Source organism: Chrysoperla carnea, chromosome 4, assembly GCF_905475395.1.
Source record: "Chrysoperla carnea chromosome 4, inChrCarn1.1, whole genome shotgun sequence".
NCBI lineage: Eukaryota > Metazoa > Arthropoda > Insecta > Neuroptera > Chrysopidae > Chrysoperla > Chrysoperla carnea.
Genome location: NC_058340.1, coordinates 21947725 through 21970695, shown reverse-complemented (window position 1 = coordinate 21970695; position 22971 = coordinate 21947725). Strand labels below are relative to the sequence as shown.

The 22971-nt window shown below is 28.0% G+C and overlaps 1 protein-coding gene across 3 annotated transcripts in view; it reads left to right on the top strand.

Annotated features, from left to right (window-relative positions):
- The window catches only part of LOC123298430 (cyclin-dependent kinase 14), a 420696-nt gene that overhangs the window by 327671 nt on the left and 70054 nt on the right, over window positions 1-22971 (top strand). The window lies entirely within an intron of this gene.

Sequence of the window (22971 nt, the reverse complement as noted above, 5' to 3'; positions counted from 1 at the left end):
CTCAAAACCTCTTTATACGTCATAAAAATTTTGAATTTGCAAAAAATATGAAAGCGGGAAGGGAAGGGGTGGATGTTGTAAAAAGTGCTATATTAATAAAAGCATCTAAAATTTTGGGTTACTTTAGCATTTTAAGCTATTTTGACCTCTTTTTAAAATCTTTTAAGACACATTTATTTCATACACCCCTTCCCCCTTACAGCGCGGGGGTTAAAACTTAAAAATTTTGCTTTAAACCATATAGACCTCTTTTAAAAATAGTTTTCTCATGCCAAAGCAAAAAACACCCCCCAAAGCCAGTCCATACACCCCCCAAACAATTATATCCAGAAAGTGCTAAATTTTCCGTTTTTCGCAAAAATATGGATAAAGGAGTCATTTTACGGGTAAGCCACTTATTATAAAATCGAAAGATAATAAAAAATGCTACAATTTAAAAAAAAATTTAACTTCGTAGGACAAAATGGCATAAAATGGCAGCCATTTTAAACAATTTCCTAAATTGGAAATTTTGGCCGAACTATTTAACGGATTTCGCTAAAATTTTAACCGAAAGTTGTAAGTAATAAAACCTACTATTGATATTAGTTTCATTAAAATCAATCGAATTTTTTTCAAGTTATAGTCAAATGAACTGTTTTACCATATGTATGTATACATATATATATAACTGGGAGGGGAAGGGACGAAACCCCACCAAAAAATTATGAGGAGTAGTTCTTAACATGGACTACAAACCTACCAAATTTGGATATGCACCGATGCCTCCTTTTGCGAATATAAAATAAAAATGATAAAATTTCTGAAAAAAATTTCATTTTTGACGCCATTTTGTTTTTTAAACATGTTGCACCACTCCGGGAAAGTAAAAAATTTCAAAAAATACTTATTTTGATGTGAAAAGAAAAACCCCAAAGTTTCGTTGCTCGAACTTTTAATCCATATAACAGCCTTTTTTTGCTTAGATTTACTCCAGTAACAAATTAATTTGATTTATGTTGACAAATTGTGATTTACTTTTCATATGAAAAACGAACCATAAAAAATTTCTTTTTTATTTATACATTTTTTTCTTCTTATTTGATAAAAATCTCATAAAACTTTTACTGTTTCTATGATAATAGTATTCAAAAAAATAAAAAACAATGTAAAATTTAATTTAAAATTAATTAACAAATAATACGAACCCATCATTAGAAGGGTAATTAACATAAAATTTTACGATAAAATTTATTTTTTTAATTATTTATGTTCTAGTGACTTACTTTAACCCTATTCAGAATTTTTGGTGCATATAAATGAGAAATTCACTTTTACTTAACAAATATTTTTTACATCAATATGCTGACTACAATAAAATAATGGGGTTTAACTTCCGTTTCTCTGACATATACGCCTATAACGGAGTCCACTCACAGCATTATTTATTAATCTTTATTTATTTAACTACATCCGTGAACAAGCGACGACAATGTGATCAATTCTCCCGCCCCCATTAATTATAATTGTTCACACTGCCTGGATTCGAACCCGCAGCCTACGTCTAAGTAGACAAACGGGCAAAGTCTAACGCTTAGACTGCTCAGCCACTTACGTTTTCGACTACAATATAATCACTACTACAAAATCATTTTCACACACTTAAAGCTTAAGCTTAAAGTTTATAACGCTTAAAAATATTTATGATAGAAGCAATATATTGAAATTGATATCTCCTTATTCGTCTATAATTCCGTTTGTACACAAAATAATTCAAAAAGAAAATGACCCAACTATTTAAAGATTAAAAGTATATTCGAGTAAACGTAGATAAAACTCCGATCGATATTTGAAAAAATCAACCAATTGCGGTTTCGTATCGTACTAACGGAAAATACCATTTATTATGGTTAAATTCAAAGCTTTACACAGTTTCAAAGCTCAACCGTTTGCCGTAATATATATTATATTAAGTACGGGTAGAAAAAGAAGGGTGAAAGAAAGTCTTTATAAGTGCAATTAAACCATACAGCAATCTGATAAGTTTCTTCTAGAAAGGAAATAATACATCAATTACAAATTATTACTCACTGCAGGGGAAGGATGGCAGTAAATGCAATAACATCTTTGATATTTTTCACGCCTCAATAAGATATAATTCAAATTATATTAGAATATCTCAAAACATATTTTCTTATTTTAATAATGGTATATGTAGAATTTCTCTGAAGATCTTTGGAAAATCATTTTTTATTTATTTATTGTTTAATTAATTACACACTAATAAAAAATTTAATTACTTTATAGCTTTTTCACATTTCAGTATAGAGAGAGCCCCTATCTCTCTTTTTATACCATGTATATATGAAATATACATAGTATATTAAGTTTAGTCCAAAGTTTGTAACGCTTTAAAATATTGATGCTACGAAAAAAATTTTGGTATCGGTGTTCATAGAATCATCTAATTAGTCAATTTTCGGTTGTCCATCCGTCCGTCCGTCTGTCAATTGGGTCTTGTTCCCGTAGGACCCATCTTGTAAATCGTTAGAGATAGAACAAATGTAAAAAATGTTTCTTATCAAACAATAAAACTTTTGTTTGAAACATTTTTTTATAAACATCATTGTTTACTAACGATGGCACACATTATTTGCGAATTTTATAGTATGTATTAATATGGGATTATCAGTTATGTATGTGTGACATGTATGTATATGTGTAATGTGATAGAGTAATCAACACTGTCTTTACATGGTATTTCAACAATTAACTCAGTCAAATGTTTGTTTTCACTTTTTATACTTGGTTTTCCTTTCTCGCAATTCACGTGTTTATGAAATTTGAAAGTTTATTCGAATAAATTTGAATTTTTGTATATCTTTTCTTTTACCGTCGTACTTCAATTAATAGCTTGGATTTCAAACCAAAATCTTGGCCATTTTTAATAATCCTTCCTCTTTAAAACATTACTCTAACAAATTAAGCCAATCGCATTAGTATCAAATAGTTTATTTTCTATCTTTTAACCTAACGCAACTGCATTAATAACCAATTTACATTCTTTATTAAAATCTGCTAAGTCATGAATACATTTATTTGCATATCTTATTAACTGTTCAAAATCCTTTATGTGAATAATAAATAATATCTGAATAAAAGATATATGGGAAAGTATCGTACCTTGCATCTAAATTTTCACTATGTTTTTTAAAGTCATGTATTAAAATAACAAAATGGAGTGTTTCTAACCATAACACTGATATTTCTCAACACTTTTTACTTTTCGAGAATATAACTACCGATAGAAATGTCTGAATCATGGTACATAAAGTTAGTTATTTTGATTTTTTTTCGATAAAAAACTCACATTAACATTCAGTTATCAATCAATCGGTATTCCGATAAAATACCCTCTTTTCAATATAAATGTTGTTCAGAATAATACAAGGTAGATTTGACTCTAGGTATAACATCTTACCCTGTATTAATGGTTGAATTACATAGATAGTGGCAAAGAATAGATATAAATAAGGTGATGATGATATATATGACAGCATAGACATTACTTACTTATTACTATGCGTGCTTAACGTGTGTACGTATGTGTGTATGTATGTATGTATATGTACGTAAGTTAGATATATATTTATTCTTTGTAATATATAATATTAAAATATGATGTACCAGCAATTAGCACAATACATGATATATGAACTGACATTTGTATCAAAATGACTAATATATATAATTCTAGGTTTAAGGTTAACTTGTAGTCAATAATCTTGAATGTGTAATGCTATTTTGTTCTCTCATGTCGATCATAGTTGCTAAGGACTCATTAATTAATTACGTAATTTTGATTATTTTTGGAACCACTCCCTCCATTCTCCCACGTAAGCATACATAAGACTCCTCCTACTTCTTACGTAACATTCAATCTTGTTTTACCGGATAACGTTGGTTAAGAAAAGGATCAGTTACACTAAAAATCACAGTTTGGCGTAAATTAAATATTTTTATTCGCGATGTACATACATTATTTCTAATATTAAATTTCAACTCATAAAATCTTACGCAAGAATGAGTTTAACCTCCCTACCCCCTCACATAAGCACATGGATAGATTTTTTAAACCCCTCCCCCCCTTAATGCTTACGTAATTAATGAATGGCCCCTAACATAGCAGCTAACTGTATAAGGATTTTTTAATTTGATAGTAAGTTGGTGATAAGACAAGACTTGTGTTTATGTTGCACATTTCACTAGGATGAAAAAAACATCGTTTTTAAGATTTTACAATTAGATCTTCTGGCAGGGGGTAAAAATTACGCGGTCAGGAAGAAAATTCATTGAAAACATCTTCTTATTGAATATGCATCTATAAAAATAGAAAATCCTCCTATGATACCTCTCCTAAGGCGAAAAAAAGACCAGAATTATGTTTGAAGTTTAACTTATTTCTCCAAAAATATGAATTTTTAAAATTTCATAAGAATTATGATATTTTCTTAACGAAAAAGTAATAGTTTTTAAACTAGTTATATCGTTGATTTTTTCAACAGGTTTTTCATCTCATTATAAAATTAAGATGGATACGACATGTCACTAGTATGGTTTTTCCTGCAGTAAAAGATTTATAGCTTTATGATAAACTAACTGAAGACAGGAAATATATCTATATAGTTAGCAAACGAGGAGAACCATATGGACATTAATTTATTTAAAAACGAGCACATTGTCAATATTAGTAAATTAAGAATGAAAGTTCATCATAATTTCCATTAATTCAATGACGATTTATATAAACTGAGTTATAAATGATTTTTCAAAACTATATACTCCTAAGGTATAGTGTGGCCATAACCAAATTTGCAGAATTTTTTGCTGCAAATGCGAAAATATCATTTTTCAAGATCCTAACATCACAAGAGTGTTGTGTTTTAAAATAACGACTATGCAGTTGAAATTTCTTTATATAATATGTTATTAAGACCTTGAAAAATGATTATTTTGATACTTGAAGATAAAAATTACTCGGTGAATGCGTAACAATTGCCATTTTAGATTTACATAAAAACGTCTTCACTTCCTTGAAGCCAATCACATTCAAGTTACATATTTCTCGTATATTGGATACCTTAAAAACCTGCAATTGACAAAAAAAAAATTAGTAATTTTAAAGTTAAAAACATTCCAGTTTATCGTATATACGTCATTAGTTCTTAAATAAAAACTTTTAAATGGAACATTAATCGATTTTCTATGTTAATTTCGAACAATACATAATATAATCCATTTTCCAATTCACTTCATATTATTTCTAAAAAGAGTATGATCGTATCATCATAATGATGTTGTTGTCTCCCAAAAGAGACAAACAAGGTTAACCTAGTTACATCAAGCTACTACACGACACCAATGTTCAGTTTATTGTTGTCATTATGATACGATCGTATAGTATGATTCGGTTATGATTATGACAAAACCCTATATGAAAAGATTATTTTTTATCTGATGATATTCAGTCCTAGTGGTTAAACTAGCAACTGTGATACTTTTGCTTATTATATTATTATTATAATGAACATATTACATTACCTCGAATATTCTAGATATATGTTAGAAAATATTGTAACAAGACATATATATGAATAGAATAGATGTATGAATAGAAGTTTCTAAGTCCGTAAGTAATTGTATTGAAACATAAGGGTTTTAAAAAATTCTTCACTTCAAAAATTTTTGGATCATTTTACAAGCGTTTTGGTTTGGTTTCTAAAAAATAAGTTTCCTAGCCCCATTACACCAAGAATGGTGTCACAATAAAGAATGGCGCAAGAGCATTATTTCGAGTTTTGTTTTTAGACGGATGAATTTCGGATATTTGTAGAACTTAGATATGGAGGAAGTACGTTTCGCATCTGAGAGCAGTTGCATTAACTTAAGCTAGATGCGCGTTACACCTTCACGAAAATGAGTTGCCAATATTCTTTTTAATTATTTGAATAAAATCGGTATAAGTAACGACAAAACTGATCGGCAATTATAATTTTTATTACTAAAATGTTATTAAAATTATTTTTAAACAATTTTCTTTAAATTCAAATCAGCAGTTTTTGCAACCTTTTTTGACAATGCACACTAGCAATGCACACTATATGCTTTACACGCAATCGCTGTCAGGTACTAGGTGTATTTCATTTCTACCTAATTCAATGAGAAAAGAAATATCTGAATTCCAACTTTTTCGCTAAGTTTCTAGGCCCTTATATCAGAAGTGCGACTGTAAATTTAAATATCATTATAAATGCGAAAAACTACTTACTTTCAAATAAGAGGAAAGATAATTTCGTTAAAACAAGTACTCGTTTTAACTATTATGCTACCTCTCGGCTTATCATTGCGTCATTTGTTATTTCACTTCTACTCATTTTAACCCATCACAAGCATCAGTTCTCGTATCTTCACGACGTCCTAAAAATCTCACTATTTTTAACTCACGAACCAAAAAAAGGGATGTTATAAATTTGACTGCTATGTCTGTCTGGGTGCCTGTCTGTGGCATCGTAGCGCCTAAACGGATGAACCGATTTTGAATTTTTTTTTTTTTTGTTTAAAAGGTAATTTAATAGGGAGTGTTCTTAGCTATGTTTCAAGTGCAAGTTTAGGTTCAAAATCGGTTCAGTTTTAAGGAAAAAGGTATTTTAATGGAGAGTATTCTTAGATACGTTTCAAGTGTGAATTTAAGGTTCCGTACCCGAAAAGTTTCTCGGGGGTTTTTAAAATTTTGTAAATTCCACTTGTTACTTTGTACACTAGTTATAAAAACTACTATTTCGACCAGACTATTATTACAACCATTTGGTTAATATTTTTTACTGTATAACAATCCAATTTTCATCTCAAATCCGTATAGGGAATAACTTCCTTCTTTCGTCATGTTTATTCCACCGAGTTATAGTAAAAATTGTTAGTTTATAATAAATCTGGTTAAATTGTAAACTAGCGATAGGCTCTGAACAAACAAACAATCTACAATCTTACGTTTTTATTTTCGTTAGTTTATAATCTAACAATGTGTGCCAGTCAAATCGTAATTTAGCGTACGAAGAAATGTAAAGAGGCCGCTAATTTGTAAATAAGTCGTTATTCTATAATGGCATTCAAATACAAAAAAATCGTAGCGCAGGAGCTGCGTTTGCTCAGCGAATTCCATCCGATATTGAAAAATAACACATTTTTCTTTAAATCGAATATTATATTTTCAGTTTTCCAAGAATTTATATCCTCGAGTCCTTTTTTTCTCAAAACTGATGAAAAAATATTTTTTATTTTGAAAAAATTCAAAATTTTGTACTTTGCGCACCTCCATCATAGCTCCCTATTCTTCGGCAATTTGCTAATAAATCAGCTAATTTTGTGCATATAGACTCAAAATCTTGTCACCTATTACAATAATACTCAGTGATTGAACGATACCGTGCAAATTCGTTTATGAACTAACGGCTAAAAATCGTTCAATTGTAAACTGATAGAAACCCATTGTAAGTTTATTTATTTACGAAAGCAAAAACGTTAGATTGTAAATCTTATTGTTCTTTCACAAATTATCGTTGATTTACAATCTGACTAGATTTATTATAAACTAACGATTCTGACATTATTCCGGTGACATATACATACTTACCTTTTACAAATTACATTGACAATTGCTATGTGAATGAATGAATCTCTTCTCATATCACATGTTCATCAAACCACTACACTTAACCACCTGCTTTCACCCACGCTAATATTGTAAGATACCGTTGTCGTTTTCATTAAAATATACCACACTCTAGTGGAAACATAGATACTGAGTGTAAAAGAAGATCATACCTTCAGAATAACTCGACAAATAAAGATCATATACAAAAATTGTAGGACTTGGAGGTAATTTAAAAGTCAACTCTTATGTTCAGAAATGGTAAGAAATAGAGAAACACTTTAGTTGTTATTTTTATAAAAGTAAACAACTTTTGTTGGAAATCTATTCTATAAATCTGTAACTGCCTTTTAAATATATTTTTTATTAAATCGGGCTCGTCATCGGAAAAGTTTCCCAAAATTTGTTCAATTTATAAACATCAAAACATATCAAAAGTTGTTGGCTTTTTAATAAGGAACGTGACAAACTATTGAGTCATACTCGAAGATTAATAGCAGTATAACACAGAGACTTATGTACTAAATAATATTCGCGGTTGTCGGGCACCCCTTGTAATCCGACATAACTATAACGGTAATGTAGATTTATTATAAATACATGAATTAATTCTTCGTGGCTGAAATAAGAAAATGATTGTAATCTTATCACTTTGATAAGTATTTTATCGAATTACAAGGTATTCTTTTTCAAATGTTCCAAACTACAGGAGGTTTGTCGCAGTTCTCTATAGTCCGACAAATTCGATTAGTGTACATCACCTTGCAAAACGTTTGTCGGATTACCTTTACATTGAAGTTACTTCAGAAAAGTATGCTGTCTGAATAAAACAAATGCCAAATACCTGCCCGGTAGTGATATGGAACAAAATATCTGTGGTCTGAGAGGGAAGTTTACTAAAAGCGCAATCATTATTATACCATGCATATATGTAATATGCAAGGTATACTAAGTTTAGTCCAAAGTTTGTCACGCTTAAAAATATTGATGCTACGAACAAAATTTTGGTATAGGTGTTAAAATCACCTAATTAGTCCATTTCCGGTTGTCCGTCCGTCCGTCTGTGGACACGATAAGTCAAAAAGAAAAAAGATATCAAGCTTAAATTTTTACAGCGTACTCAGGACGTGAGGTCGAGTTCGTAAATGAGCAACATAAACAAAAGTTTCCTAAACATCACTGTTTACCCGTGAGGGCGCAAATTAGGCGTAAATTGTATAGTATGGATTATATGGAAATATCAGTTATATGTGTGTGACATGTATGTATGTGTAATGTGATAGAGTAATCAACACTGTCTATGCATGGTATTTCAACAATTAACTCAGTCAATTATTTGTTTTCACTTGTTTTTTTAATAATTCTGAGATTCCAGTCTCTTTTAACACTCAGTATATCGTATAATATACAAAGCTTTAGTATCATACCCAAAGCGAATGTGAATGGATTCTTCTTGTTGCTGTAAATTATTCGATATTTTAGTTAGGCCAATTAATTTTAGTCAACAATAATCGTATCAAATTACTTGGGTTATTTCGCTTTTAGTAATTTATTTTATTATCAACATATACGTTCATGTATTTATGTATATAAAAGAGGTTGTTTATTATTTTTGTCTTAATGTCTTTTGATAAATAATTGTTTTTCCAAAATGTGAAAATTTGATATTTTATTAATGTTTTTGATATAAAGGAACGTGTTGAAAATATATTATGTTACTGTGTTTTTAAATCTTTTTTTTCTTTTGTTTTAGGTGAGTATTGATTGATTTTATTCATGCTGTATTTTGGGTAAAGGTAAGAATTACCTCGGTAATATTTTTGTGTTCTCTTTGTGAATAATGTGTTTTTAAAAATATTTAAAAAAATAGATGAAATAGGATGCTTATTTAAAGCTTATGAACACAATTTTGTCCCAAAATTTTATATACAGAATTGTTCATTGTACTTAATACTTACCGCTTTCGAAAACAGTTTAATTGGAAACGACACTTTAGTAAAATCAATTTAATATATTTCAAATTTTCAACTTAAAATGTTTTCCGAAAATCCAGTTATTTTGAAAAACATATCTACTTAATAAAGATCGATAGGTTCTGTGGGACATTCAGTAGGAACTATATTCCTTTCGTACCTTGGGACATTATAAATGTAGCGCCTACTTTCTTTAATTACCAGATATTTTGTGGATATTTAAGGTATTAATTTTAAAAGTCAAATACTTGTTTGATTGAGAATTTAATTTTATAACTACTTTTAGTTTTAACTGTATGAAATAATTTTAGTATTAGTTTAAAAAAAGGCATATTTCTGATTTAGTAGCCAAACCAATATGTGAGTACATTACGTATGGTTTTGTTAGGATAATAAAAATTGCATTGTACGTACTTTAAATTATCTCTGTTTTCTGATAAATTTCACAACTCTCAATTGACAAAGTTGAGAAAGTTTAAGTTTCTTAGGTAGCCTAGATGTTTGGTTTTTGGTGTCTGTGGCAGTTTTTTGGTTTTAACTCCCAACCAGGAAACAAATATCGTGCGATAAGGAGCATAATTTCAATAATTTCATCGTTTTACAAACTTTTTACTACCAAGAAAAAACAGTGTACACTGTTTTTGGGTGTTTAGCATATGTCTTGTATTTTCCTTCTAGATTAAAGTTTTCAAAAGAAATTTGTGACATCACAGCTGTGTCGTCTTCTCCATGTCTATAATTTTATATCGTCTATTATTATCATAATCGTTTATTATCATTAACGATGCCATGCCATCAATAAAATGTAAATTTGATGATAGATGATTTAACAATATTGTTAAAATATACAGACTGTATAATGTTTCTCTACTTTAGCAATAGACTTGTAGTGCATATTTAATTTGTTATATACATTCAATATTAAAATTTAATTATTATTAAATATTAATGACATTAAATAAATATAATTACTTTGAATATCAAACTATGACTCAAATGATAATTTTAATTATATATTAAAATAATATGTACAGAATGATTTATAGAAAATTATTTTAACATTTTTTTTTCTGTTTTTTAACAGAAAATTTCTAAAAGCTTTTATCTCTCGAATGAGTAAATATTCTATTGCCAGAAATGCGGGATATTTCTTTGTACCCGATTTTCCATACATCAAAAATTATCTAATGATAAATAATCTCTTAATATTATTATAAAGATGAAAGTAAGTTTGTTTGTTTGTTACGCTTTCACACGTTCTTTCGCTAAAATTACTCAATGAGTTTTAATAAAACTTTACAAGTATATAGCTCATCAGAAATAACAAAAATTAAATTTATTCTTTCATTTCACTACCCCATCTATGAACATTATTTTAAAGCATAAATTAAAGATTTCTGCAAAAACAGTGGACGAGATACAATTTATATCCATCTGTTCAACCCATAGAGATGTGAAGATAGAGATCGCTAGCCTGTAAGTGAATGCGAATGAGCGATAGAGAAGACTGCCAGTAAGCTCCCCTGTGTCCTTGTCTAATACATATAATTGTACTAACTAATACATATACTTATACTTACTAACACTTATGATTATGACATGGACACAGTGGAACTCACTGACATTCTTCTCTCTCCTTCATCATATCGCATCCACTTACAGGCTAGCAGATCCTTCGTGTTCTCTATGAATAATATTCGATGGTTCTACCAAAGTTTTCTGATATACTCAATGCATTATGATTATTTTACATTCTTTTTTTTAAATTGAAAACTGTGCATATACTTTTATCCGTTTGAAACAATACCTATCCTTTTTTCAAGTGAATAAGTGAGAACAAGGGAGGTGAAGTCTATAACACGGTAGTTTTTACTTTTAAGTTCTTCGAAGCGGGCGGGTATCATGCTAGTAATATAACATGTTTATATCGAAGTTTGCCAAACCTCATTATGTGATTATGTTGCATGTTGTGCACTTGTTTTGTGGCGAAATACATTCGATTTTTCGACAAATAATTGATTCTATAACCCACTTTTCATTAAAAAGAAGTCTCAATATTAATTCCACTGTTTAAGCTACTCTGCCTGGGACATCTACTTTAATTGTTTTTCATGTATGCGATGCATTTAAATCCAAAAATTACAAATTCATCTCTTACAGACATAATCATTTACAGCATAAAACATGAAAAACAAATAAACTATTAATTTTATAATTATTATTATTCAAATTAAACAAAGATAAAATATATTGTTAACAGCATACTTATTATATATTGAAACCAAAAATTAAATCAATAATTATTAATTATGAACCAATTATTGATTTTAATATAATATAAATACATATAAATAATATAATTTATTTTAATATATACATTGTTAATAATATTTTATGTGCAATTATTATTATTAATAACATACACAAATTATGTAAAACATTCACCAAAATTTAATACTATGACATTATGCATCCTATCAAAAAGGACAGAGTTATTTGCTTTTAATAACACAAGTATTATTAATGTTTTTTGAATATTTTCAATTCAAAATTTTTTTAATGAATTTTCCATCTTTACATAGCTTTTCAAGTTAAAAACATCAAGAACGTAGCGTGATTTTATTAAAAAAGTATGAAAAAACCCTATAATATACAAAAACTCATATTGAAAATACACTTTATTTTTAGATTGTTGTAATAGCGTCAAAGACTAGTATTTCACACTAAATAATTGAATTGAAAACTTCTTTAGCGACGTTGGGCACTTTTTGGTAGGAGAAAATGTTTTCGGTTCGCGTTACCGACATGCTGTACGTTCGCTGACATGCTTATAGTATTGGGTAACATTAGTGCTGCGTATATAACAAGTACATTGAAATTTAAATGAAATACAAATACTATCCACAAATCATTTGATGATTGTATATTAATTGTTATTTCAATTGAATTGTATTTATATTTTGTCATAATCTTGTACAGCCCGTACTAGATTTAAATAATAAAAAACCATATAAACAATAATCTTAATTCAGATATTATGCAATTTTTTATACTAAAAGTTTTCACTTCTATCGGCAGTCCCTATGACTGCCAATTTTTCTTTTTTTTAATTCAAAATTTGTATAATTAATCTCAAAGTTAATTTTTCAACAAGTTAGACAATTGTTTACAAAATTTTCTCGAATTTTTAATTCTAACGTAAAAAAATATTTAAATAATTTGTTGGCATCGTGGAAATTTTTAATACCTTAAAAATTTATTTTGTATGAGATAATTGTTCTTGACGCTATTATAAGAATCTAAAAATGAAACAAAAGACCTATTTTCATCGTTAAATTAAAATGATAAATAAGGTATTAAATATCTTCCGGGAGTGGTAATTTTTTATTAAAAATATCCTCCTATTTAAGAATTTTTTCAAATTTCTTATATATTATTTTATGGAATATTGGCGAAAATCGAAATACCTTTTTTATCATTTTTAATTGTTTATAACTTTGGTAAATTTTTATGTGCTGAAAAACGCTTCCGATCCAATTTTCTAGACAACATTCCGAAACGAGCTACCAGACGCATTTTTATGTCCAGTATTTCTATATTTCGCCAGTTTGAATTTGTTGACTAGAATATTTGTGTAAAACAATTTTAAGGATTTTAATACGAATTGGCAGATAAAAAACTTAATTAACGTTAATAAGAACTGATTTTTATAGAATTTTTGTAATAATTTCTCGCCAAACTTATTTAATGTATTTATGTTGTACGAAAAAGAAAATACTTGATATGAAATGACAACCAGAATACTTTTACTTTAGCTTATTCAATTTTCTAATAGAATTAATTCTATGAAAATTTAATAAAGCTTTTAATTACTTTTCTAATTTAAACTTCACATATATTAAATTCTCATATAGCATAAAACAAAAGCTCAGTTTATTGGAAATATTATTTGGGAATAAAGGATATTACCGCATATTAAATTAATCAATGACGTAAAAATTTTTGTATAACATAAAAAATCAACGCGATTCTTTAGACGGGGTAGATTATAATTACCTTAAAAATTAATTAATCTTATTTTCATTAATGTAAAATTGTATGGAAATCCATATTTCACTCTGTTAGCTTGTATAATACCCATACGAAAATTTATTTATTGAAAATACGATAATAAACCAGACCAGACCAGTATTGTGAGTATCCTAAGTAATTAATTTTTTTTAATGACTTTAAACTTTATAAACAATAATAATTATCGTCCATACCAACCACCGAGCTTTATAGTCATTTAACAGAGAAAGAGGTTACACTGTTAAAAATTTCTATGGTAATTTTACAAAGTATATTTTTAAGCTAATGCACAATGATTCATTAAAAATTCCTATATATTATAAATGTGAAAGTAACGATGCTTGTTTGTTTGTTTATTATTACGCTTTCACGCAAAAACTAGCGAATCATTTTTAATGAAACTGTACAGCAATAAAGCTCATACATCAGAATAACACATTTATGACTTACATTGAAAATTTAATATTATTGTCTCACAAATTTATTATTATAATTATTCTCCTTTTGAACTGCATTTTTGTTACCTGTCTATTGTCTTATGCCCACATATTTTTCATGCACTTGCACCGTATAAATATGTTGCAAGACAATTTTTTTATCGCTTATTGAAAATTTTTGCTTATTGAAAATATTAAAATTTTACTAATATTATCAACTCCGCACAATCGATCTAGGATGTTTGATTAATTTTGCAAGTAAATTCAATGTGAGATAAGTTGCACAAAAAAAAAAAAAAAAAACGTATGCTCTTTATGTATAGATACTTTTTTCGAGCTATACAAAAGTAAAATTTTGAGCATATGAGAATATATAATCTTTTTAAATTTATTTATTGTTTCTTTGGAAAAATGAAGTTTTAAAATTTTTGATTAATTTTTTCTTAATTTTGCGAAAGAAATCTAAAATTAAATTTAAAACAAGTGAAAACAAACAATTGACTGAGTTTATTGTTGAAATACCATGCATAGTCAGTGTTGATTTCTTTATCACATAACACATGTATAGACAGTATGTATAAAATGTATAGACAGTGTCATACATTGCGCACTCATTTGTTTTTTTGACGTCACGTAAATAACAAAAGATATTCACTTTTAAACAAACACACATACAACATACAAATACTATAAAATTTGTACCTAATTAACGCCCTCGTGGGTAAACAGTGATGTTTACAAAAAAATGTTTCAAACAAAAGTTTTTTATTTTTTTATAAGGAACATTTTTTACATTTAAACTTTTGTTCTATCTCTAACGGTTTACAAAATGGGTCCTACGGACCCAAGACCCAATTGACCTATGATGCTCATTTACGAACTTAGCCTCACTTTTTACGTCCTGAGTAAGCTGTAAAAATTTCAGCTCGATATCTTTTTTCGTTTTTGAGTTATCGTGACCACAGACGGACGGACGGACGGACGGACGGACGGCCGGACGGCCGGACGGACGGACAACCGGAAATGGACTAATTAGGTGTTTTTATGAACAGCTATGACAAAATTTTTTTCCTAGCATCATTATTTTTAAGCGTTACAAACTTGGGACTAAACTTAATATACTATGTATATTTCATATATGCATGGTATAACAAATTATTTACATATTTTTTTACTTCCAAACTTATCTCAAAAAGGGTTAGTCTTCGACCAGAAACTTGTTTGTTCTTAAGTTCCGTTTTTTGGCAATATTAATGGCACATTCTGTGCATTAAAAAAAAAAAAAAAGACGATGCATAAGATACGGTTTTTTTCCACCGGGAGGGTAGTTTTTTTTCTGGATAATAAATTAGAATTTATAAATTTTTTTTATAAATGTAATTATTTATATTTGAATAAAAATATCATTTATTATATGGTATAATTAGCGTATCAGTTAGATAAAATGTAGTTATATCTCGTTATATTTTTACGCCACTACGATTATGGTCGCATATTTTACTTTAAAAAATAACATTAATTATAATTTTTTTTTTTTTTTTAATTTGTTCATTCTATGTGTCCTCTTGTGTAAATGATATATTTTTATAGAACAGAAATGAAATTTTTCATAGCAAAATGTCAATGATTCAATATTAGTTCCAAAAATGTGATGATATTTACCACGGAACGAAACTTTGGTACGTCTGATCTTACAACGGTATAAGTTATAAATTAATTAAGATCCAGAATAATCTTAGAATTAATTGTTTATTCAAAAATTCTAATAACATAAATATTTTCTTTTTTTTCTCAAGTATCATTATTTTAACAATCTCTCAAAATGTGCGTAAAAAAGCAAAGATCGTTTACACAACACATATTACAAAGACGAGTTATCGCGATTATGATAGTCGTTTATATTTATATTTTCTATTTTTCAAAAAATAATTTATTTGCCGTTAGTATTATTATCTATTTTATCAATGAAGGAGGCAAAATGTATTACAAAATACATATATATTTCATTTTCCTGGTACATCAGAGTGTGCCAAGTAATATTTCATATTTCCTTCAACAGAAATTTAATACGATATCTCACTTTTTTGTGTGGTTGCTGCACTATGACGTAGGTTTGTTTGTAGATAAAACAATCACAGCACAGTTGTTTTATACAACATAGTTGCTATATATTTGGCAGGTACATCGGACTCGAATTTTGATTTACTATCTTGTACAGGAAATATAAGTTAAGGTAGTTCCTCCGCGACCGTACAGTCAAAAAGTTTTGGACTAATACTATCATTCAGTGCATTAACTGTGCTATGACTATTATACATATACCATATATTATATTCACAAGACTGTAGTTCCTCACTAACAAATCTTCTATACGTATACACACACATACTATGATATATAACTTTACCATTAGTTATTATATCCTCTCCATAAAAAAATATCGCTAAAACGAGTTATTTATTTAAGTTTTTTATCGAAACTATATGGTAAATAATTTTTATTTTTATTTATATATTTTCTAAATATAGTATTCTACATTATATTAGTTTTTCATAGAGATGGTGGACGTCATTCATTGGTAAATAAATATAATATTTGTAAATTTGTGTATTTTTATACACTTTTAATTGCTAATATCTCATGTATGGCATGGTAAATCATCTTCTAATTTTAACAGCAAATGTATTATGAATTAAATATTTTATAGTCTGAGTTTTGAGAAATTCTTGGAATATCACTTTCGTGTAGGTACTACCTTAAATAGTAGTTACTGCTTTAAATACATTTTAATTATCGTAGTAATATAATTGAATATTGCTTTCTTTATGAGCACCAAGACCAAAACAAGACTAATTTGACTATCTTTATCTTACTTTGCTCTATGTCCTACATATTGGTCTAGGTGCTTTTGTAATTAAGCGTTTCTGTCTAGCATACTTGGTGTTGTACTTTGTTCATATACATATGCAAGACTAAACAAGACTTGCCATTACACTAAATTCGTTAAACAAAGTTAGTCAAATACACTCTTGGTTTTGGTCTTGGTCTTGGTTTCGCTCATCACTAAACGTAGGCCACCCACATCTATTTTATCCTTGATTTAACTTTGAAAATTTACCGTTAGTCATATTAAGGATAGAGAAAATTAACTATATGATTACCAGGAATTGAATGATTGAGGGAAACTTTATGGTTTTTATTTGAACTTGAAATGAAGGGAGACTATATTTAAATCATTAACCTTCATTACAGGTTTCCTTCTTCATAATTATGAAATGACAGCTCAAGATATTCTGCCTTGTTAAAGACAACAGACATGCTGCATTCGCCGAAGTTTAAACCCGTAACTGAAAGTAGGCCCACTTTTTTTCTTCATTTTTCTGGTTATATTTTGAAAACTTATTAATATTTGCACATTTAGATATTTGTTATAATTAATGCAACAATGGGTAAATTTTTCATAATTTCTTCAGACTATAAATTTCGAAAGAGTCATGGTAAAATTACCTGACGAGGAATGCACTTCGAAACTTAAAACAGTAAATATGTCAAGAACACCAAGACGCTTCTGGATGAATGTTTTATTTGGCACGCATTTTCATTCCCCATTATCTTATCTATTTCACCCTCATACTATAAAATATAATTTTCCTTTATTCGTATTTTGATAACTATATATTACTTTTAACAAACACATTGCTTCGTAAATATATAGATGAGAGCGAATAACACATTCTCTTCTCATTTACTACTATGACAAATCACACTACATAAAAGTTAAATGAAATGTATCTTTCGCACATATTTTCTATTCACTTCATATTTATATATTTCAATCTCCGTATTCACCAAATAACAGCATACACTTCTATTTAAAAAAATTGAATCGATCTCAATTTATTTTTGATCACACTAGAATCTCTAAAAAGTTCGAACTTAAAATTTTTACTTTTTAATATTTAGTTTAGGAATTTATTAGAATTAAAACTACAGACAAAAATGTAAAGTACAGTTTCTTTTTCGAATTTTCTGCTTTCTGGGAAGTTATTAAAATACCTTATTAGCTTAGTATGTTAACTTCTTAAATGGCCATTTATGTTAACTTGTGGTGATCATGTTTTATTGGTAAATCTTTTGGTTTTTATAAAGTCTTCATCTATACCGCCTGTTTTCTTCATCAATCGCATTCAGGACTTCCACAAAATTTTTGAACTGATAGAATAACTTATAAATTTGTCTTTTTTTTATTCTCTTTTACATAACTAAAATTTTCTTTTGGAATAGAAATAAAACCACGATTAAATATGATTTTCGAGATTTCATTGAAAATGTCTCCAAAATTTAGGGCTTCATACAGGATTTCAGGCGATATCAATTGAAATGCTCGATCAATTGGAAAATGAACTCGATCATAGTTCGAAAAACCGATAAAAGAACGATTTCATGAAACTATTAAAAGACGATATAATAAATTGAAGCAAAAATTGGGGGAACAGGCGAAGAATCTAATTTTCAAGTAAAATAAATCATTTATATTCTTTTAAGTAGAATCGTTTTTCTCGATCAGAATTGTACAAACATACATAGAAGTAGTTCGTATTATTTGTAATAATATAGAAAACACCCCAAAAATTTTCAATCTGTCATCATTATTTCAAAATCACTGTGTTTTGTTATCATGTGAAAATTGTTTTGTACGTATGAAAACTTTCATTTAAGAATATTTTAATATATTAAATAACTACCCTTTAATTATTGTTTTAAATGATTTATACTGCTATAAAATTTGTAATTTATCACTTTAATTTAAATTATTTTAATTTTAAAACTTATTCATTTTATTCTTAACGAAACAGATAACTATTTGAAAAGTGCTTTTTTACAAACGTCTTATTTGTAGAACATAATTTTTTGGAACATGAGAAACACTAGTTTAATAAATAGCATCAATATTAGATGTGATGAAAATTACACTCGAGTGTGGATGAAACTCACAACCAACAATTTACCAGGCCAGTGCGCTATCAACTGACCTACAAGTCATATTTCTCAACATTATTATCTAATATTTATGTCAAAAATGTTAAAAATTGTTCAGTTATGTACATACACTCTGTGATAAAATAACTTCACTTATCACATTTTACATGTTATTCTGTCGCACCAACATTAAAATCTGTCCATATTTTGAAAAACTCCTGCGGAAAGTGGAAACATTTAACTTATACCACCCATTTATTGTGGGATGTTGAACATTTTTATATTTTTATTAAATAATGGGTAACAAAGGCTTTTAAAACAATCATATTATTTTTACCCTAGTACTCACTGAGGGCGGATCATCCTATTACTGTTCAATAGCCAATAAACCAATAAAAAAATAACCAATATTAATAAATAACTAATTTTAATGTAATAAGTTTTATGTATTACACATTATGTAATCGAAAAATGTAATAAATTTTATTATCTGGAATTTTTTTATTATATTTCACATCAGAATATGTGGTGACATATGGGCAACCATGTATACACATATACTCGACATAAATTTCTACATAGATAGATGTATTTTTATGTAAGGTAGACACCGCCATTTCTCTAAAATATCAGAACTATCTTTGGTTTATATTGCTCAACAGCCAATAGAAAAATATCCAAAATATTTTTCGTAAACTGAAGGTGACTGCATCCTTCTAAAAAAAAAATAAAATATATAAAATTTTGTTTGTATATAAATTTTGTCAAGAACATAAAATTTTTAAATATTTGTTTTCGTTCCCACAATGTTTATATATACTATATTTTTATATTGTTTTGAACTTTTTTAGCCAAGTCCTTTTTTGCTAACACGAGCTTCTGCTATTCGGGGCGGTTCGTTTCACTTAAAACTTTTGATAAGCGATTATTAATCTTCATTAACTTAAATATAAAAAATATGTTTAAGTTTTCGGAAAAATATATTAGTTTTCTAAAAAAATATAAAAAATTTTTGTATCACAAAAGTACTAAAAACAAAAGGTTTAATCAGAAAGTAACGCATTAATGATCATAAATTAAAAAACTATAAAAATGAAAATATTTTTAATGTGTGGGGCGGGTGCATTGTGTTCAAAGAAAGACATTAAACTGTTTTCAAAGAAAATTTTAAGATAAAATACTTTCACGCTCCTACTGTTAACTATTTCATTAATTTTTTGTTGACCTCTGTGTATAATATACCTGCAATACATTTACTAATATAAGGATATTATCGATTTCCAAAATCGGAGTTGAACTTTCAATTCGCGAGATCCGCAACATCCAAAACACTCTCAGCACGTGTGATAATACACTCAATTATTAAATGATTTCGAGAAATTTTTTAGTGGAAAAATTAGTTTTTCTCGATTTTCCTGTCAATGATTATTAATAAAATCACTAATAATGTCAAGCAATCAACTCAATATGACAATCATAATATATAAGTTTATGTTAAGGTAGTCCTTTCACTAGCTGGAAGTAAATTGTGCATTTTTTTTCAATTAACATTGGCAGCGTAAAGACCTCTTTAATTCCATAAAATAAGCAATTGATTTCTTAAATAATTTTGTAAGAAAATATAGTCTAAATGAAAATGTTAACTTGCTGCCTTAAGAACAAATTTTTCTGCTAGTAATTTTTTTCAGTTTATTATTTATATCTCATTAAATATCACGGTAAATTATATATTTTAGTGCAAAAACAGAAACCTTAATATTTCGAAAACTTATCTTCAGTTTTTTTTTCACTCCATCTAGTCGATAACTAGTGGTATAATTCAAGAAAAGTTGGTAGGGTATGACTTTCTCGTAAGATAGGTATGATTTAAATTTCACTATATGATAGATAGAGACTTAAACTATGATAAAAAAATTATTTATCCTCGTAATATTTCTTAATTAACATTGGCGGCGAAAGGTATTTTCTAATCTATGGATATATCAACCGTGATTGATTTTCAAGATTCATTTTGTCTGCGTTTTTGAGAAATAAACAACAGGATATATGTAAAAAAAAAATCAGAAAGTTTCTACAGTTATTCTTTTTACATGTACGGTAGACTAAAATGTATGAAATGAATGAATAAAAGCAACCACTTGAGTGTTTGGTCTCTTACAGAATTCTTTTTCAAAAATTTTTCTTCTATTAAATAAAATATTTTTAGAAAAATGTCAACTATTTTAAAAATAGTATTGTGTTGGTTTGTGTTGAACAAAAATATCAAATTCTTTTCTACCTATTTGTGTTTTCAAATTTTTGTTTTTATGTTGGTTATTTTTGTCAAGAATGAGGAAGTTTTATGTTTAAATGTATATCTCAACATCGAAACATAATGGCCACACAAGTGACGACTAATCTAGTGATTCGTAAATCAATTTTTAACAACTTGTAATCCTTTAAGATGAATAATTTTAGTATTGACATTTTTATAGTTTGTTTTAAGAGTTGCAATATACTGATTAATGATTATGGTTTTTCTAATTTACAGTTACATTAAAATACTGGGACTTTTTTATTTTTAGTATGCTTCTTTTGCCTTGTAGTCTTTTTCTGATCGTAAATTATTGTATTCTTCTTGAAAAATAAAATTAAAAGTCATATACAAGTGAAGTTTACAAAATTTCAAAAACCACCGACAAATTTTTCGGGATTTTACGGAGCACTAAAACTTGTACTTGAAACATATCTAAGAATACTCTCCATTAAATATCCTTTTTCCTTAGAGCATTTTCCAAACTAGTCCGATTTTGAGGATCGTCACCTATTTTTCAGTTGATCCGGGGTACAGAACCTTAACTCGCACTAGAAACTTCCAACAAACGAATCCAAAAAAAAACTCAAAACCGATGCATCCGTTTAGACGATACGATGGATTAGACAGACAAGACACACACACAAAGCGGTCAAACTTATAACACCCCTTAATAATTTTTAGTAAAGTTTAAAAAGCTTTTATTCTTCCATAAATTAATTCATACATTTTTTGAAACAATTTGTTGAAAAAGTTAAATTGGGCGGTCTAATCAGTGGTGGATTTACACTAGGGGCAATCGGGGCTAGTGCCCAGGGCGGCAGATTTTCTAGGGCGGCAAAATTTGGAAAGTGAGAAAACATTTTCTATACAATATATAATTAACTAATTCTTTTAAATAAACATTTTATCTTTCAAGAAATATAATTTATGCATTATGTATCAAATTAAAATTTTCTATATCATAATATAGGAAATTTAAGTGAAAACTATTAAAATAGTTTAATTAATTTATTTCCAATAAGATATCAAAACTATTAAAATAAAATTTCAGTCATAGGGCGGCATTTTCTTCAGTGCCCCAGGGCGGCAGAATTTTAAATCCGGCCCTGGCGGTCTTTATACAAACCACATATAATTATTTTACAAAAGTTTGCTTGCATTTCATTAGGAGTATTCAATCGATAAATTTCATTACACTAAATTATAAACATTGGCATTTAAAACATTTGGTGGAGGGGAGGGTGGTCATTGTTATGAAATTAACAAAAAAAAGCTTGCTTTGCTTTAAAGGTAAGTCAGATACTTTAAATTGCAAACTATTCGTAAAACAAAACTTTGGTTAAATTTAGTCAGACATTGGAACTAATTAGACTATTTTTTCTTAGTTATTAAAAAAAATGTATTTGCTAAAATAATATATTTTAAAATTTCTTATTGACGGAGGACGTAGTGACCTTTCATACATTAAGGAAAACAATTAAATTCATTTTCAAAAATAATTACTTATACCTACTTATTAGGGCGTGA